Source organism: Cynocephalus volans, chromosome 14 (genome assembly GCF_027409185.1).
Source record: "Cynocephalus volans isolate mCynVol1 chromosome 14, mCynVol1.pri, whole genome shotgun sequence".
Classification (NCBI taxonomy): Eukaryota; Metazoa; Chordata; class Mammalia; order Dermoptera; family Cynocephalidae; genus Cynocephalus; species Cynocephalus volans.
In genome coordinates, this window is record NC_084473.1 from 102211934 (window position 1) to 102218902 (window position 6969).

Genomic DNA, 6969 nt, shown 5'->3' on the forward strand with positions numbered 1-6969 from the left:
GGCACTCACTTCAGGGGGAGCTCAAGAAACCTGTAGTGATTTGAGAGGCAACCACTTAGAATGACAGGGGACTGCGTGTGCTGGGATTAGATGCCTCATCGTAGCCATGGCTGTCACGCTGGCGGTGTTGAAACGGACCCTCCTGGCAGAGCACCTGTGCTGCAGCGCCTGCCCCTTTGTGTGCGCTGGGGTAGGTGTGCGCTCCTCCTGCCTTTCTGCCTCACTTCTGCCCTCTTGTCTGAAGGTGGCTTCCAGGCCCTGGTACCCCCAACCCTAGCACCCCTGCTGTGCCACCTTCCTCTACCCGCCAGTCACCTCGTCATCGACTGCTGGCCCGAGGCCTTGGTCTCCCCTTTCAGAACAAGTCCTCACGAGTGTGAGCTGTCACACGGAAAACCAATCAATTCATTTACACGACAGTAGTGAAAACCGTGAGACCTCATGTATCACCTATTTTCCAGGAATTTACATTTTCACAGTGGGAAAAGCATTGAGCTGAAAAATGTATCTCTAGAGGTAAAATTTCAGGAGCATGTGGCAAGCCATCCACTCCTCTCCAAATTTAACCATGCAAATAAGGATCACTTCTGTCTCTAACACTGTTCTGGATATATTTAGAAGATTTTTACAAGATCTTTTTAAAAAACATTCCTGGCGCAATCCTTTTGATTGTTACAATCTGCTTTTTTCTACTAGAAATGGATGGCAGGAAAAATCTGTTCTGTGTAGTTTTTGAAAGTCGCATTTAGTGAGTCTCCAGCTCATAGAGATCCAGCTGTACCACAAGCTGCATCACAAGCAGGCATTGCATAGAGAGCGCTGTGTGGGTCTCAGTATGGTGACCTGAAGGGAAGTGAGGGACCCTGTTCCCTAGAACGCTTACAAGAGATACGTGCATAGGAGGCTTTGTTGAAGACTTAGCCTGGACTCCTGGAGAGAAGGGAGAGGGTTAGCAGAGGATGGTCTCCTACGTAAGACGGATTAACCTGGGAAGGGCCGCTGATGGAGACAAGACCAGTGGTTCGAGCACAGCTGTGGCCACCGGCCTGCCGGGTGCTCTGCACCGTGTTGTGTCTGTGAGCCGCTAGCTGCGCCTTCAGTATGGCCTGGCGAGTTGAGGAATGGGCTGGCACGTTTATGAGACATGTAAAGGTGGCACCAGATTTAGTCATAGATCAGCAGCTTGTAGAGAAGAGCTGGAACCTGCTAATAACGTGGATAAAAAATTTATAGTCAATGCGATCTGGAAAAAATATCAAGCAACACAGCATCACGAAGCCAAAATACACCCTGGGGGCTTGACACTAATCCTCATCACCTGGACACGGAGGTGTGGCTTATTACAGGTGACCTCTGGTCTGTGGCAGGCTAGCGCCTAGTAGCCTCGTCGCCCAGCAGTATCCACAGATAGCCTCAGCTGTCCGACAGACTCTGAAACGGCCTCTGAATCAGCGGACAGAGAAAAGCAGAATAGAGCGTGAGGAAAACGTCTGGATTATTTTAAAAACTCTCTCTTTTTAGATTTGTCAATGTTGAACTAATGCTTGAGTGTGTCATATGTATGTGCTAAGCACTGCTCTGGGCTTTAAGGGACGAGCCTGTTTTTTTGTTTTTGTGTTTTCATCCCACTGCCTAATGTGGTGTGTGGACACAGTAGAGGCTCAGTATTTAGACCCTGCGACACCAACCGGAATATTAAAGAACAGAACATACGTGCATTCACTTTGGTTTTTCTTTTTCAGCAATTTAATTGTTTTTAATATATTTATAGAGTTGTGCAACTGTAATCACAATCCATTTTAGAATATCTCATCACCCCTGGAGAAACTGCACACCCATGAGTCGTCCGTCCATGTTCACCTGCCCAGCCCCAGGCAACCACACGTCTGCTTCCTGTCTTTATGGATTTGCCTATTCTGGAATTTCACATAAATAAAATAATACAAGGTGTGGCTTTTTGTGACTGGCTTCTTTCATTTAGCCTAATGTTTTCAGATTTCACCTATGTTGTACCGTGTACCAGTACTTCACTTATTTTCATTGCTAAGTGTCATTTTATTGTGTGGGTATACCATATTTTACTTAACCATCCATCAGTTGATCAACATTTGCTTGTTATCATTAGTTCTGCTAGGAATATTCATGTACAAGATTTTGTGCATACACGTGTTTTTCTTTCTTTTGAGTATATTTGGGGAGCGGGAACAATTTGGGTAGTGGAATTGCTGGGGCATGTGGTAGCTCTATGTTTAACCTTTTCAGGAACAACTAGACTGTTTTCCAAAGTGGCTCTACCGTTTTATATTCCCATCAGCAGTACATGAGGGTTCCAATTTCCCCACGGCTCACCAACACTTGCTATTATCTGCCTTTTCTGATTAGGGCCACCCTATCGACCATGAAGTTTAGATGTGATTTAGATTTGCAGTTCCCTGATGGCTGAGCATCTTTTCTTGCGGTTAGCAGCCATTTGTATGACTTCTTTGGAGAAATGTCTACTCAGATTCTTTGCCCTTTTAAAAAACTGAGTTATTTTTCTTTTTTCTATTATATTTTCTATTTTCTCCTATTCTGTGTGTGGTGTTTTCACTTTCTTGATGGTATTTATTGAAGCACAAATCCTTTAAATTTTGAGAAAGTCCAATTTATCTATTTTGTCTTTTGTCCCTCATCTTTTTGGTGTCATATCTAAGAACGCTTTGCCTAGCACAAGGTCATGGAGATTTTCTCCTATATTTTCTTCTAAGAGTTTTATAGTTTTAACTATTTCATTTAGGCTAAATATCCATTTGATTAAATTTTTGAGTCTTAAGTGAAGAAGGGATAAAACTTCGTTTGTTTGTATGTGGATATCCTGTTGTCCTTTTACCATTTGTTGAAAATACTATGCTGTCTCCATTGAATTGTATATAAATTGAATTGTTCAATAAAGTATTTTTACTGAAAATCAGTAGACCATAAACTGTGCAGGTTTATTTCTAGACTCCTGATTCTATTCCATTGATTTTTATGTCTGCCAGTACCGTACGATATTGATTATGTTACTTTTGTAATGAGATTCAAAATTGTCATGAGTCCTCTGACTTTTTTCTTCTTTTTCAAGATTGTTCTGGTTATATAGGACCCTTTGAATTTCCTTATGAATTTTAGAATTAGTTTGCCAATTTCTGCAAGTAAGACAACTGGGATTTCAATAGAGATTGCATCAAATCCATAGATTTACTTGGGGAGTATTGTCATCTTAACAATATCAAGTCTTCCAATCCATAAACATGTGATGCCCTTCCATTTATTTAGGTTTTCCTTAGTTTTTTTCGAAAGCGTTTCACAGTTTTCAATGTATGAGTGTTACTCTTTTTTTTTTTTTATTCTTAACTATTTCATTCTTTCTGGTGCTGTTGTAAATAGAATTGCATTCGTAATTTTATTTATGGGTTGTTAATTACTAGTACGTAGAAATATAATTTTTTGTATATTAATCTTGTATCCTGAAATCTTGCTTCATATTTATTAGTTCTCACAGTTTATTAGTCATATTTTAAAACATTTCTATGTGCAAAATCATGTCATATGAAAACAGAGATAGTTTTACTTCCTTTCCAGTCTAGATATCTTTTGTTACTTTTTCTTGCCTAATTGCCGTGGCTTGAAATTCCAGCACAATGTTGAATATAAGCAGTGAGAGTGAACATCCTTGCCTTGTTCCCAATCTTAGGTAATAAGTCTATCTTTCACCATTAAGTATGATGATACCTGTGGCTGTTTGGGGATGCTCTTTATTAGATTAAAGAGATTGCCTTTCATTGCTGGTTTGGTGAGAGTTTTAATCATAAATAAGTGCTGGATTTTATCAAATGTTTGTTCTGTATTTGTTTTGATCATCATGTGTGTTTTTTCCTTCATTCTATTAACATGGTGTATTACATTAAATGATTTTCAATATTTGAATCATTCTTGCATTCCTGGCATAAACTCCACTTAATTGTAGTGTATAATGCTTTTCATATGCTGCTAGATTCAGGTTGATAAGTTTAAAAAAGTATTTTTCATCTATATCCATGAGAAATAGGCTCTGTAATTGTTTTTCCTTGGAATGTCTTTATCTGGCTTTCGTATGAAGTAATACTGGCATCATATAACTAGTTGAGAAATATTTCCTTCATTCCTATTTTCTGAAAGAGTTTGAGAAAGATTGGTATTATTTCTTTCTTCAGTGTTTGGTAGAATTCACTAGTAAAGCCATCTAGACCTGGGGTTTTCTTTATGAAAGGTTTTTAATTACGAATTTATATCATTTTACTTGATAGACGTCTAGCCATTACAAAACTTTCCTCTTGAGTCAGATTTTGTAATTTGTGTCTTTCTAAGGAATTTTTTCCTTTTCATAAAAATTGTTTAATATGTTAGCATAAAATTGCTTATACCAATCTCTTCTAATCCTTTTAATTACTATAGGGTCTGTAGTGATGTTTTTTGCCACTTTTTATTTTAGCAATTCCCTGCTCAGGTTAGCTTAGGGGTTGGCAAACTATAGCCCAGGGGCCAAGTATGGCTTGCAGCTTGTTTTAGAATAAGCCAGGAGTTAAGAACGGTTTTTACATTTTTAAAGAGTTATAAAAAAACAAATGAACAACAACAACAACAAAAACATGAAGAATATGTGACAAGGACCAAGCATGGCCTGCAAAGCTTATAATATTGACTACTTACCCTTTACTAGCCCTGGTTGATCAAATTTGTTGATCTTTTCAAAGAACTGACTTTCAGTTCTATTGATTTTTCTCTATTTCTTTTTTCCACTTTCTATTTCATTGGTTTCTGCTTTGATATTTATTTCCTCTATCCAACTTAATTTGGGATTAATTTTATCTTCTCTTTCTATCTTCTTGAGTTCAAAGTTTAGCTTATTGATTTTAGATTTCATTTCTTTGGGAATAAAGCATTTAACTATAAAGATTCATCCAATATAAGTTGATATATTATGTTTCCATTTTCATTCAGTTTAAGAAATTTTCTAATATCCCTGGTAATTTATTCCTGGTCCATGAGTTATTTAAAAGAAGGTTGTTTAATTTTCAAATATTTGAGGATTAGGTTAAGGAGGGCTTTTTTTTTTTTAATTGCTGGTTTCGTGAGGTTTCTATTATTCATTTCTAATTTAATGTTCTTTTAGTTGGAGGACATACTTTGTATAATTTCAATCCTTTTGAGTTTCATGAGACTTCTTTATGGCCTAACATACATGTGTATAAATGTCCATGTGCATTCTGTTGTTCAGTACATGCTAATTAGGGCAATTTAGTTTAAAGAGTTGTGAAATCTTTTATAGTCTCATTGATTTTTCTATTTAACCATTCTATTAAGTCCTGAGAGAGGAGTATTGAAGTCTCCACTATAGATTTTTAATTAGTTTCTTATTTTAGTTCATTTAGATTTTGCTCTGTATAATTTTGGGCTCTGTTGTGAGGTGCATTTACATTTGTCATTTTTGTGGTTGTAACATTTTAATTAACCTGTTTTTAGCTATATTTTTGGTGACTTATTTATGGTGATTGTTCTTAGAATTACAATATGCATCTTCAATGTATTATGACCTCCTTCAGGTTACTGCCGATTTAATGCCAGTGATATATAGCAGCTTTGCTTCAGTATAATTCTATTCCCCCCTTTTATGTGCTATTACCATCATATATGTTACATTTATGTGTGTTATAAACTTAACAATACAATGTCATAATTATTGCTTTAAATAATCTTACACTTATTAAAGAAATAAAGTCATATTTGCCCAAATATTTACCATTTTTTCTGTTCTTTAGGCATTCCTATGGATCTATCTTCTTTCATTCCAAAGGACTTCCTGTTATATTTTTTGTAGATCAGCTCCGTCAGCAATGAGTTACCTGAGTTTTTGTCTATCTGGAAACGTCTTAGTTTCACCTTCATTTCTGAGGAAGAATTTCACTGGATATAGAACTCTTGATTGACAGCTGGCTTTGAGCAACAGCTGACTTTTAGCACTTTGGTTATGCAATATCTTGGCCCTCTGATCTCCATTGTTTCTGATGAGAAGACAGATGTTAACCTTATTGATAGCCCACTGTGTGTGAGGAGGTGTTTCCTTTTACTGCTTTCAAGTTTTTCTCATTTTCTCTTGCTCACTCCTGTGTTAGTATGTGTCTGAGTGGAGATCCTTTTTATGTTTTTCCTATCTGAAGGTTGTTGAGCATCTTGAATCTATAGATTAATGTTCTAAACAAAATTTGTGAAGTTTTCAGCTATTTTATTTTCAATTTTTTTCTTTTTCTTTCTCTCCCTTTTCTCCTAGTGTGCTTGATGTTGTTCTATAGATCTTTGAGGCTCTGTTCATTTTTCTTCAATATTTTTTCCCTTTATTCTTCAGACTGGACAGTTTCTCTCGATCAATCTTTGAATTCATTGATTTATTCTTCTGCCATCTGAAATCTGCCCATTTAAGTCATTTTCTCATTAGAGTTAACTTTTTTTTGGCAGCTGGCTAGTAGTAGAATTAACTTTTAAATTTTTATAGTTTCTATTTCACTATTGAAATTCTATGTTGAACCATTGTCATATTTTCCTTTAATTCTTTGAACATCTTTGTCTATTAAATCCAGATCTGGGCTCATTTAAAGTTGTTGTATATTGACTACTTTTTCTTCCTGAGTATGAATCACACTTTCTTGTTTTCTTTTCAGTCTCATAATTTTTTAAACTAAAACTGGACATTTAATATAATATAGTGTAGCAACTCTAGATTCTGTTTTATTTTTCTTAAGGTTGTTTTTCATTATTGCCTGTACATAAACTTTGGAGTCTACGCTGTGCAGGATACGTCTCTACTAAGTTTTTTATTAGAGTTTTATTGTTTTTATTCATATTTTTTGGCCTGCCTTTTCTGAGGGCTGCCCCTGCATCTGCATAGCTCAATAGTCAGCCAATGTCTTAGGC